This window comes from Vidua chalybeata, chromosome 1 (assembly GCF_026979565.1).
Source record: "Vidua chalybeata isolate OUT-0048 chromosome 1, bVidCha1 merged haplotype, whole genome shotgun sequence".
In the NCBI taxonomy this organism is placed as follows: Eukaryota; Metazoa; Chordata; class Aves; order Passeriformes; family Viduidae; genus Vidua; species Vidua chalybeata.
In genome coordinates, this window is record NC_071530.1 from 24,330,287 (window position 1) to 24,343,272 (window position 12,986).

The window sequence follows — 12,986 nt, forward strand, 5'->3', positions numbered from 1 at the left end:
AAAAAAACTTTTTGTCTTTGGCCAGCTTGTGCTGAGTCACACTAGAAGGTCCTTGCTTTAAGTTCTGCAAGCAACCTAGGCACTGGTGATTTGGGTTTTGCTCTGAGAAACCCAGTGCTGGTTCATGACTCCACACAGGGTGTAGGAGTGTCACAGCAAAGCTCTCCAGGTGCTGTAGAGTGTACAGGGTACACTGGCCACCACTATTCATGTGCTCAAATATGCCCAGATCTTTGGGAAGAACAGTATCTCTAAAGCATTCTGAAGCAATGACACTTCAGAAATTACGCTGCCAGTTGGTGCTGAAGCCAAACAATTCATGCATGATTGAATGACAAAAGGTCCACAGTGATGGTAAACAAGAGGCTAACTGCTTTTTCATCAGCTTTTTGATTGGGAAAATAACAGGAAGGCTATCTTTATAGCTGACCACAAGATTACTAGAGTCCCTAGACTTCCAACTACAGCTTTGCTTATCTAGAACTAAAAAGCCAGTCAGAAGATAGACTCATATGCTGAAAATTGCCTGATGTGTTTTCCATAATTCTGTTCTACATAATGATACCATTAATACCTACATTTAGTCTTTTCACAGTTATACCCTGATACAGAAGTAAGAACACTATTTTCTTTGCTGTTTTACTGCAGTTAAGGGAAAAAGAGCATCACTTTCTGCTCTGCGTAATGCAAATTAAATGCCCATTCTGAACATTATGTCAACTATAGATCAAGTGTTTGCTGGCACTAAAAATGAACAAACTGTTTAAGAAAACCAAATTTAATCCATCAGATTTAAGGCACATAATAAATATTCAGACAGGACTTGAGGAGCAAACAACACCTGATCCTCCATCCAAGCATGCCTAAGACATACCCATACCCAGGAGAAAAAATTCACCCAGACAGTGGAGGCGGCAGAAATCGGTGTAACAAGCATTTGCAGAGAACTTTGAGACAAGGGTTTCTAGGAATAAGAAGGATTGGACAGAGATGGTGCCTGAAGCAACAGAAAAAGAGACCAAAACTAGAAACACTGAAGACAACTGGATGCTGCAGGAGGCCTTGTGAGTTTGTAGACTCTGATGTAAGTGGTGTCTGCAGTGAAGCCATGTCTACCAGCAGGTGGAGATGCAGCTGGAGATCGTGGAAGAGCTCAGCTAGGGCTTTTGGAGTCATGGAAGAGAAGAAATGGTGCATGCACAACTCCAAAATTTCTGACCCCAAAAAAAAGTTTTCTGAACAGTAATATGAGAGCTGATCTCTAGAAATGTGTAATAATTTTAAAAAGATGCTGATATAATTAATTGGAACTCAGTGTACAAAATATCATCTCATATTGTTGTGCTGCAGAAGTAGTATTTGAAGAAATATTATTAGAGAAAAATAGCTTGTATTTTTTACTTTATGAATGACATGACTTCTGTATAAAGTCTAACCAGGTTAGACAACCCAGTGGCATGAAATCATATTAAAGACTGAAAGACTGTCAGCCACCTTTAGAGAATTCAGATCTTTCTATTGAAGTTCCAGTCCTTTTACCTTTATCCATTTTAGACAGTGCTTTTTCAGCAAGTAATTACAGACATTCTGGGAAATGGTTATAGAGCAAGATTCTCCTAAAGGTATGTAAATGTACTGTTCAATTCAAATTAGCTTATAAGGATAGCTTGAGAATAAAACTCCCAGCCTTAAGAAGGTTATTAATTAAGTTAGCATTATCTTAGCATGTTTAAAAAAAAAGGCCTGGAAATGGTTGCAGTAGTTTTAGTAGTTTCCAGGGATCTGAGCATTGCAGTTTCCCATTCAATGCTCAATATTTTTATTTGGAAGAATGCTGTGAAATGTCTGTATGTGCCATCTGAAGGTCATGTCCTTCCACTGCTAATAACTTGTAGTCTTTCTGCCATCTTCCTATTAGGAGACTTTGTAATTGCAAAGTAACTGGAATAAAGTTTCCAGGGAGGGGGCAGAAATATTTATATAATCCCATTTCCACTACAATAAATTGGCAATTTGTTGTCATATAACCATTAATGAGGAAAACAAACAAATAAATATATAACGCTCCAAAACAAACTGTCATGATTTAGCCTTGAAGATTACTGTAAAATAAGGAGACTCTCAAGAAAACAAAGAAAGTAATGTATAAATTGTTTTCTGAAGACATGAAAGAGCTTTGTAACTGGATTAAGCATGTGGATTCAGGGAGACATTTAAACACGAAAATACACTGTGCAGAAAATATTGCCATTTATTGATAAATAATTATGGGTTTGGCTGCAGGATACTGGAAAGAAATCTACTAGGAATATTCAAAGCTGGAAGTGATTATGTAATAGAGACATGTATAAAGAAAATACTATCCTCATCTATTTCTCAAATATGTGAAAAACCTTTGGACACATTTCTGAATTATTTCCAGCACTGGTATCTTAGTTCAGACACCCGATCTAGAAAAATCTAAGTTCTTGCGATTTCATCTGAAAAAGCTTCTTCATTCTCCCATAATGTGGTGACACAACTGGCACCTGCCACTGGAACAAGGATGTAGCTTGCATTTGCTGGAAGAAGGAGAGGTGCAGATTCAGCTGACTTCAGCACAGGCTACAAATGATCTGTGTGCCATTCTCAGGAAACATACTTCTTTCTGGCAAAATGGAGAAAACAGTAAAATTTATTCTATCTTTATCCATTTTGATTGTAAACTCTTCATACCAAGGGACTGCCATTTGGTATTGACATGCAGAAAAACTGGGCCATCACTTCCCTAATGGCTTTGAGGTACTGTCATGGTTTAAGTCCAGCTGGCAACTCAGCCCCGCAGAGCTGCTTGCTCATTCCTCCTCAGGCTGGATAGGGTACAGAATCAGAAGGGTGAAAGTGAGAAAATTCCTGTTTGGGATAAAGACATTTTAATAGGTAAAGCAAACAAAGCAAGAAAAAGAATTCATTCACTACTTCCCATGGTCAGGCAGAGGGATCAGCTATGACCACGACATCAGGGCTCCAGCATGCATGACAGTGACTTGTAGAACACAAATGCCACCACTCCAAACATTTCCCTCCTTCTTCCACAGCTTCATATGTTGTGAATGATGCCATATGGTCTGAGATATCTCTTAGGTCAATTTGGGTCTGTTGTCCTGGCTGTGGTCTCCCCCAGCTCCCCCTGTACCCCTGTCCCACTTGCTGGTGGGGCAGTGTGAGAAGCAGAACAGACCTTGACGCTGTGCAAGCGCTGCTCAGCAATGGCTAAAACATTGCTGGATCATCAACACTGTTTCCAGCACAAATACAAAACAGCCACCCACCAACTATGGTAGAGAAAACGAACTGTATCCCTGCCAAAACCAGCACAGGTACAACAAACAGCAGGACATAAGTTATCAGTTATAGGGCTGCCTTGTTTGTCATTGACTCTGACTTACCAGTGCTGCAGTTCCCACCCTCAATTTTTTATGAGCTTGCCACTTCCTAGCAGGGTAGAAAGGATGAGTGAGGAAAGACTCCATTTATATCACTAACCTATGGCACATATGATGCTGGGAATGTTTTCTCCTAAAAGAATTAATACTTACCTGTCAATTAAAGTCAACCAAAGGTCTGCAGTGTTGCACACATGGGCTGTTTCATTCCTCAGCTAAGCTGAACCCTGGCAAGACTGCATCCAAGAGAAGAGTTTTTCCTGATTACTGAGCAGAGAAATTGAGACAGAAAAGGCTTTAGTCCTGTTTTGAATTCAAAGAAAGAGAATTAGCGAAGGTTAGGAGAAGTGATTGCCTACAAAAGCCACAAGAGAATTCATCAAATTCTTAGAGGAGGCATCATTATTCTGTTCTTAATGCTCTAATGATTCATTTATGGATAGAACTCTTATTTCCCAGGACTGTCCTCTGTCACTCCCCATAAGAATTCAGCATTGAGTCCAAAGAAATTCTTTTCTCTGGAAAAAAAAAAATCTTCTATATAGGATAGCAAATACTATTGACACTTCTTTTTAAAATAAAAATGTATAAATTCTAATAATACAGCTTGCCAGTATTTGGAACCCCATAGCAGCAGCATTTTGGGGAAATTTGTTGATAAACACTGCATATATATATATCAAACTTATTACTGGCCAAACCATTAGTGGATTTTTAGCTTGTGTGGTTTTTGTAGAGAAACTGGACTTTGAGCTGATTTGGCCACTTCAGAGAACAAAAGTTGAGTGAGGACCCTTCTTCCTCACTGAGGTTGTACAGAGGAGAGGCCTTGGGCCTTTTCAGGTGGGGAAATGTGGCTGGGCTGCCTGCCTATTTCCCCTGGGAGAATATTGTATTTTTTAATCTCTGCTACTTGAGAGAACCTGTTACTTATAAAATATAAGCCATTCACTCCTTAAAAATACTGTGGAAGCCTCACAGATGAACTTTCACAGAGTGCTCCCAACTCTATCTTGGCTTTGGAAGAGGAGCCATCCATAACTTTCCCTCAGTGAACTTTTAGCAAGCTCTGATTTTAGAAGTCAAGGGCTGGCATTTTCACTGTTCAGGCTGTGCATAATACTGTTGAAAATCTATGGCACTGATGTCAACATTCCTATTTTTTTTTTCGCTGAATCTTTCCTACAGAAGCCACAGGACTTCAGACTGGGGTGCTGTTCTTTGGGATTTCTGCCAAAGGACATTGTGTGAATCCGACAAGTCTTTCAGCCACCCAAACCAGAAGAGTCAGAATGCTGGTAATATTTCACTTATCCTTTCAAAAGTGCTGACAATTTTTCATATTGCCTTTTCAATACTTTCAAAGATTCAGAGTGGGCTTGGAGAAATCTTATGAGAATCTGTCTCATAAAAGTGCTGTATAAATGGAAGAAATTTTGATGAGCACTTGAGAAGAAATGAGATGAGATATGAATGGTCTTCAGCAAAACAACACTAAGTCAAGAAGAAAGTGGCAACTGGGGCTAAAGAAGAGGAGAGCAAAATTCTTTCAGGACAGAAAAGGGAAAAACTAAGCAAAACAATATAGTTGATCCAGCAAAGTGAGAAGAGTAAAATGGAAGGGACTGAACAGAGGAATTTATCTGAGCTCCTCCCTGTGGGTGGAAATGGACAGGCTTATTGAAAATTTTGCACAAAACTTTTTCATTAGGAGAAAGGACATAGACTGAGAATAATTAAACACATATTTCTAACAATTAACATTTCTTTCCCAGCTCTCTAGCTAAACTGTGACTCAACCCATTACTTCCCTAGGATAGAATTCAAAATTTAGTGGATGAATTGAATTCTTTTCAGTTTCTGTATTTCTACTTGTCTCACTTATAGGCAGACTATAGGAGAGCTCTGATTTTTGAACACACTCTTTATTCTATTACCATTTGATCTGAAAAGATAAAATGGCTCATCTGTCATCTTCTAGTCAGTGACTAGCTAAGCAAATATTTTAAACATTATTGTTGTTAATACAGGCTTTTCTTTTAGTAATCTGAGCTTAACTACCAAAGAGATCTAAAGAACTGTGACAAACAAAATAAAACTAGAATTCTATGAATTCAGGCAAATGAGAGTCATCAATGAATGCCTTCCCTTTTTTTGAACTGCTCAATAGGCATTGTTTATATAGGTTGACAAGTAAGATGCCATGAAATCACTATCTGCATCACTTGAGGCCTTCTAAATCAAGCCATGTTAATGGGATATTTTCACCCTAGCCTACCAAGAAATATGCCTAAAAGAAAGGTCTGGGTAATTATGGCTCTTTTCATCTAAGCACGTAAAAACATCACAGTGTGACAGGAATAGTGTGCAGCCTATTGTCAGAAGAGATGGTTTTTCTGTGTGATATTAGTACTCACCTAAAATAAAAATAAAAGAAATACAAAAACAAAAAAGGAAGAGAACAGTTCCAAAACAGTTGGTGAATACTAATACATTCTTAGTCACCTCAGCAATAAAATAGGTTTTAACATGTGCCCAGGTCTGAAAATTAAGTGTTTTTCAAGGGAGAGGCTTTACACCCAATGACCTGGATGGAAAGACTGATCTGTGTTTTGACCTGACCTCCATAACTTGATAAGGATGTTGTGTTATAGCAGCAGTGGCAGTAACCTGATGTCTTTCTTTAGTGTTTCCCTAAAGAAAAGTAGTTGATTTTTGTTGATAGCTTCCTCCCCAGAAGTTTAGGCACACCTTGAGCCAATCAATATCTTTGCTGAGAGAAATAAAGGTTCCAGTTGCAGATAGCAAAGCAGAAAAATAAAAAGCAGTGATACAGTGTAAGTCAGGATCTTAGCACTTGTGCATCTGGTTCAAAACATAAACTACACAGCTGCACCCATTGGAAAACACATAGTAACAAACAAGCATCCACTGCTGAAAAATTTTAATTTATTTTAAGAGTTTGGGTTCTACTGTTCTACCATTCTACTCTTCCTTGTTGTGAGATATAAGAAGAAAATTCTTTATCATAGGAGTAATTTAACATTGGAATTAGTTACCCAGAGAATTTGTGAACTGTCCCTCATTAAAAGCATAAAATACTTGTATTGATAGGATCCTAGATAACCTGATTGAAGGGCTCCAGGTGTACCTAAAAGAAGCTCTTGGAGCCGCGGGCAGAGAGTGTGGTAGGATGTTGCCAGTGAGGCTGGTCAAGGCCATTAAGGCCTATTGGTGGCCTTGGCATCATGTCAGATTTCGTAATGTGCAACATTCCTAATAAAAATCTACCTTTTCAACTGTGAATAACATATCACTAAAGATTCTGTTCTTAAAATGGTTATTGGTTTTGGATTTAGCCTGAAAACTTGAAAAAAATTATGCAGACATGTATCAACCCATAAAGCTTCAGGTTTTTTTGGCTTGAGATTGAGTTATGACTATATTCTCCAGCCAAGCCCCATGCAGTAGTGCCAGTGAATCCTTTACATAGCAAAAAGGGAGACTACCTAGATTATGCCTTGATTCAGCCCTCACAACTTTATGTGTTTAGTCAGGATACTTAAATACACAATTGACAGAGAGAAAGATGCATCTCTAAAGGTGACTTCAGTCCACCCAAGCTTGAGATGTCCCAAGGTGAGTTTGGAACACATCAAGATCATGTGTTCTGTGTGGATTCCTTTATGTTTTTTCAGGTATTAGCTTGTCAGGTATTAGCTTTCAAACACAGAAATTAAAGCACTTGCTGATGTATTAATCAATATATCTGATACATAAGTCAGGGTGGAGATCAGCTGTGTCACGTACTCAGTCTCCTGCTCTCCAGATGATTCTTGAATTAGAGAGACACAGGCTAAACTAGTAATGTTCCTATTATATCACCAGTTGCAGTAAGTTGGCAACTAGCAAGTCCTTCTTGGCATTCCTTAGAATTTTACACTTTGCAAACCTTAAGGGAACATCTGGCTACTAATTTACTCCTTTGTACTTCCATAGCCATTTAACAACTTCTAAAGTGTACTAGTGACACTCGGGAATGAATATTGCCTGAGGGGAAAATGTGTTTAGAATAGAATAATAGAATAGTTTGGGTTGGAAGGACCCTTTTTGAGGTCACCCAGTCCAGTCCCTCTGCAATCAGCAGGAACATTTTAGGCTAGGCCAGGTTGCCCTGAGCCCCACCCAATCTGACTTGTTTCCAGTGTTTAGCAGAGGATGAGGAACAGGTCATAGCAAAATCAGCTCAAAATGTGGCAGAAACAGTCTTCAGGTACAATAAGTTTGACCATTCTTACATTACTGCAGTCATTTTGTATAAAGTACCTAAACTCAAGCTGGATTGACTCAGTGTCTGTTCAAGGGTCAATCTATGGTCAGGCAAAGGGCCTCAATTTAAGGCTTTTCAGCTTAAATCCAAGTTGCTTTAAAAGGTAAACCCTAACTTTTGCCCCCTGTATAACACACAATGTGAATGTGACTTACAATAACTCATGTTGTGATTCTTAAGGTGGTCTTGTGCAAGGCCTGCAGCTGGACCTCTGTGATCCTTATGGCTCCCTTCCAGCTCAGAAGATTTCATGATTCTGTGATTCTGTGACAATAAAAGAGGATAGAGTGACTTATCCCTCAGTCAGACAGAATAAGTCTCAGCCCTTGTCAGCAGATGTGAAGTACAAATATCTGAGACTTCTTTTCTGGTGACAACCTGGGGTCTAAAGATCATTTGTATAAAGGTCAATGCATAAGCCATCTTTGACACTTCAACTAGATCTTTAGATATCTAAAAGTTTATACATTTTTCTTGAGATAGTATTCTGAAACATATTATTCAGAGTCAGTGTTCAGAAGTTTAGGAAGAGAAAATCACTTGAAAGTGTCAATAAGTTGAAATAATATGCAATTCAAATTCTTTCTCAAGTCCCTCAGCTTTCTTTTCTCTGTTTTGAAAACCCTCAAGCAACCTCTCTTATTCATGTGGGTGGGCTACAACTGCACTGATTTTTATTTGAAGTAAGCTTTTGCCTAGAAGCAGTACAGGAGGAAGATTTGGTGGTTAAGCTTGAAGCTTCTTATCTGGAGAAGACAGCCCACACCTTATAATTCAGGACCAAGAGGATTCCAGGCTTAGTCAGGAAGAAAAAGTTGAGATAAAATGCTATGCCCATTTTATTTCATTCGAGAAAACAACACAAGGACATGTGCACATTTAGTAAGCCTCAAATTTGGAAAACACTTTAAAATTTTGAACTGTGGCACAGGGACCATAAAGCAGGAAACAACCCTTAGCTCTAAGTGCAGGGAGGTGTAATTTCTGCCAAGCTGCTGTTGCAGCCAGAGGTTGTCCCTGCATCTAGTTCTGTACTGGCTGGTCAATGTGCTTTATTTCTAACTAAAGATTTATCACGGAGGTGACAATATGTCCCTAATCAGCTTCTGCCCAGACTCCCAAATGTCACATGCACCCAGCAAGGCCAGCTGCACTCAACAACTCTCTCCAGATCTGCCCAACCACAAGGAGTCCTGGGGGATCTACAGTGACATTCAGTCTAAGGGTGTTATATAAAGCAGAAAGTAACTAATTCCAGTTAGTAAAAAATAACAACATGATTAATGGTTTGCATTTGCACTGTAGTCATATATCATCACATCATGAAATAAAGAAGCTCTTCCAAACAAGCAAAGGTTTTCTGAATGTTTATAGAGAAAAATGTAGAACCTTTGGAATAAAATACTTTGAGGAAACAAAACCTGAGAAACTCATTTGGAATGAGTTTCACTCAATCTAAAGCTTAATAATTTTCCATTTATGCTGAAATTTAAACTCAAATTTAAAAGTTAGGATATTTATTCTGAGTTTTATCATCACCCAGTCAGTTTGGGTGACTAAAAAAAAGAATTTATGAGGCCATCAGAGGTAAAAAACTGACTCTAAAGAGAAGCTTTTTTCCCCCCTTTTACTAGCCTAATTCTTTTTCTATTTCAAATCTCCTCTCTGCCAAATCTATACTTGAAAAATGCTGCTCTTGTGAGTCAGCACACTCTGCTGGTAGACCAAGAGAATGTGACTGACAGAGCAAAAAAAGAATTCCAAAAATAATACAGGCATACAATTAAAAGGCAACCAGTTGTATATTCTGAGGAAAGGAAACAAATCACAATAATATGTAATCCACAACTCTCCAACAGAGCACAGTTAATTTATTAATACAGTTTGATTCATATCAATATACCAAAAAGGAGTTGGTTCATAGCCTTAACTCTGCATTGAAGACAACAGCTGTTTCAGAAGGAATTATTTAGAGCACAGAATGCGCAGTGCTCCAGTGGGCCTAGGCCCAGCTATCACCATTTCATGCTTGAAAAAAGAGAAGGGAGCCTGAAACTTATCTTCACATCCTGTCCTTGAATGTAACGGGTAGGGGACAAGAGAAAATTCCCTGAATCCAGCTGTGACCATGGGGCTCTAGTTCTACTTCTGATCTCTAGCCAGCTGCACAAGGAAGAAACCTTTGGGAGCTGATGACCATTGCTGTTCTTTATGCTGCAAGTTCAACAGATGAGGAGATCTTGGTGCAGTGGAGCACCAGCCATTGTCTAACACAGTCAGGAAGAGTTGAATTTCCTGAATTTACATGATGAGATGCTGAGTAAATATTTGTTATTATAATGATGCTGTTTATTTTAAATTTGATAGTAGTTGCACAAAGCATTATCTCTGAAATTGCTTGAGACTTCTATAAAGTCTCCTTGTGTTTCCTGATTAATTTTGTTGTTTGACCAAGAAGCCCCTGAATCCAAATTATTTTTGGTCTTATTTGCTGCTAGATATTATATACTTATACCACACTTTGCTCTACTTTTGGAAAAGCTAATTCAGTGACATTAATCTACTCTGAAAATGGCTTTGAAGAGGCAATAGGGGAAAAGGACAATAACTGGGAAGATGAGCTGTGCATGTGTTATAGATATTCAGAAATTCTTTTCTTATATATGCAATTTTACATTTTGAAATTCATTTCAATACTCTATCCAGAGAAAATCAAGCAATTCTATTTACTGTGGATATAATAGAACAAACTCTCCTTTTTGTATGTGTCGGTCCTAAGTCCTAGCATACACCCTTTCCATTTACTTCATCTCCTTTCCATTTTCTCTATGCCCTTCATGACACTTCAGATTTCTTCTTGTTTTATTGCTGAACTCAAAAAGTGGTGGTGCCCACTCCTGCCTGTCCCAAGTGGTATCTTGCTGCCTGACCAGGCAGTGCACATAAGCCTGGTGACCTCACATGGCTTTCAAAGTGTAAACAATGCCTATTTTCACAAAACCTTTAGGAACAAGATTATCCTGCTGCCACAGTTGGTTGAAAATGGCCAGCAGGTTCAAAAGATCTCACCAAAAAAAAAAAAAAAAAAAAAAAGAGAGTACAGGAGCTGATGGACACACAAATTACTTAAAGAACATCCATATTATGCAAGTGGCAATAATGACACAAATTCAAGTTATTAGAAAATTTCTATCATCAAAAGAAAGCACTATGATTTTGATTAGAATTATTCTGTTAAGATATAAAAGATCTTTGGGCTATTAGAAGGAATTAGCAACTGATTTAAAAATGCAATAACTTTAATGTTAATTTAAAGTGCATGAACCAGTTTTCTAAGTATCATCAACTTTCAATTATATTTAGCGCACAGTCAATCATTGTAACCATTAACATTTTCCTGCTCAATCATACTGTCTGTAACCAGCCACTAATAAGAATTAATGAGACAAATCTGCCTTGGTTTACTTTCAAGGAACCTGCAGGAGTTCTGTCTCTTGGGAGAACTTCCTTTATTCACCCTGTATCCTAAATGTGTTTTCTCAGTTTTGGAAGACCCAGAAATTCTGCCAGTCTCTTTGCTCCATTGTTCCTGTTCCTTGCATCAAATTTTGCATTCCTCAGGGGCTTTCCTGTTAAATCCTCCTTGTGTTGTATGCAACATATTTCTGAGAGGCACACCCAGCCTGTGAAATCCCATGGACTCTGGAGGTCACATATGCTGTATGCATCCTCTGCAGTGAATGATCTTCGGCATCTGCTGGAACTTGCCAAATGGGTTCAGCTGCTTCCAGCAGCTGGTGCAGCCAGCCAGTGTGGTGACAGTGAAGAGATGCAGAGCCAGAGGTAACTGCAGAAGTGTACATGGACAATGAGGTATTCCAACAGAAAAGAAAGAAAGGTTACTTCAAAAGATGATTCTGCTTTTTGTAATCTTTCAAATAAGCTACAGAGTCTCTTCATCAGTTTCATCCATTGGTGTCATCCATTGTTAGTATCATTTTAGATTTTTTTTTGTTTATATAGATATCTTCTTTCATTTTACACATATCACCTTAGGAGCCAAGAATAGAATGATACAACAATATTACAGATTTCTGTGCTGGTGTGAGCACCCCTTGCTTGACTGTTGCCATGACTTCTGCTGTAATTCAGCTGAATTAGCTGAATTGTTCTAATTAGGACTAGAAAACTGTATCACCATGTTTGTACTAAAGTGCCAAATTAACTGCAAAGGTGTCTGTATGTTAATGTCACAAAGCTTCTGAACTAGATGAAATACTGAAACTGGAAATAATAAAACATTGATTGGAAGATGGATTACTTGCCTCTACTAGGAAAAGCTTACTTTTGAGCATTACAGCCTCCTGACTCTTCAGTACAACAGAATAAATAACACCAATACTCAGAAGAGAAGAACACAATAGGGAATGTCATTTTCCTTGATGTACATGATAGCTCCTGGATGTGCTAATTGTATTTACATGTACGTTCAGAGACAGCTGTATTCTATGAACTCGAAACCAAAGATCAAGGGTGTATTTAACAAAAAAATCACTATTACCGTTCATCTTATATGCGCTATTTACAAAATGTCAACTATGTTTACATTTTCTTAAGCCAGAAGACATAAAATAATGAAGGAAGAACAAAAGAAGAAAATTTAAAAAAAATAGCAATCAATTAATTGGAAAAGCCATCAGAAATATTAGAAAGTAACAAAGAGGTGTTACAAAAAAAGCAGCCTTGTGCTATGATAGGGACCACTCAGATAAAACTGATCAGACTAGGAAAGCATTTTTCCCAGCACCTTTGGACTGAATTTTATTTTCTATTGAATCTTTTAGTGGTAGGAAACAAACCATAAAACTATTCTATGAAATTGTGAAGGGAAGGAACTGCTTCCATCCTGCATCTCACTTTCATATTTTTTGGTGAGGAGGGAAGATAAATACAGAGAAGCAAAATGAAATGGACTGTTACTATTCACACCTGTTTGCTGTATTGCAAACAAATTTAAAAAAACAAAGGTGTCAGAGACCAATGACACCATTTCTCCAGATAGCTTTTTGCCAAATTTGTAATGATAAATTGAATTCTTATTTTTAGGTTTTTGTTGCCAAGTACTGAAATACCTCAGCAGCTGAACTAAACTTCTGCAGCAAGAGAATTAAATTGCAGATTTCATACTTTTAGAATAAAGCTGAAGGCAGTTCTTAAATAAGGAAGAAACT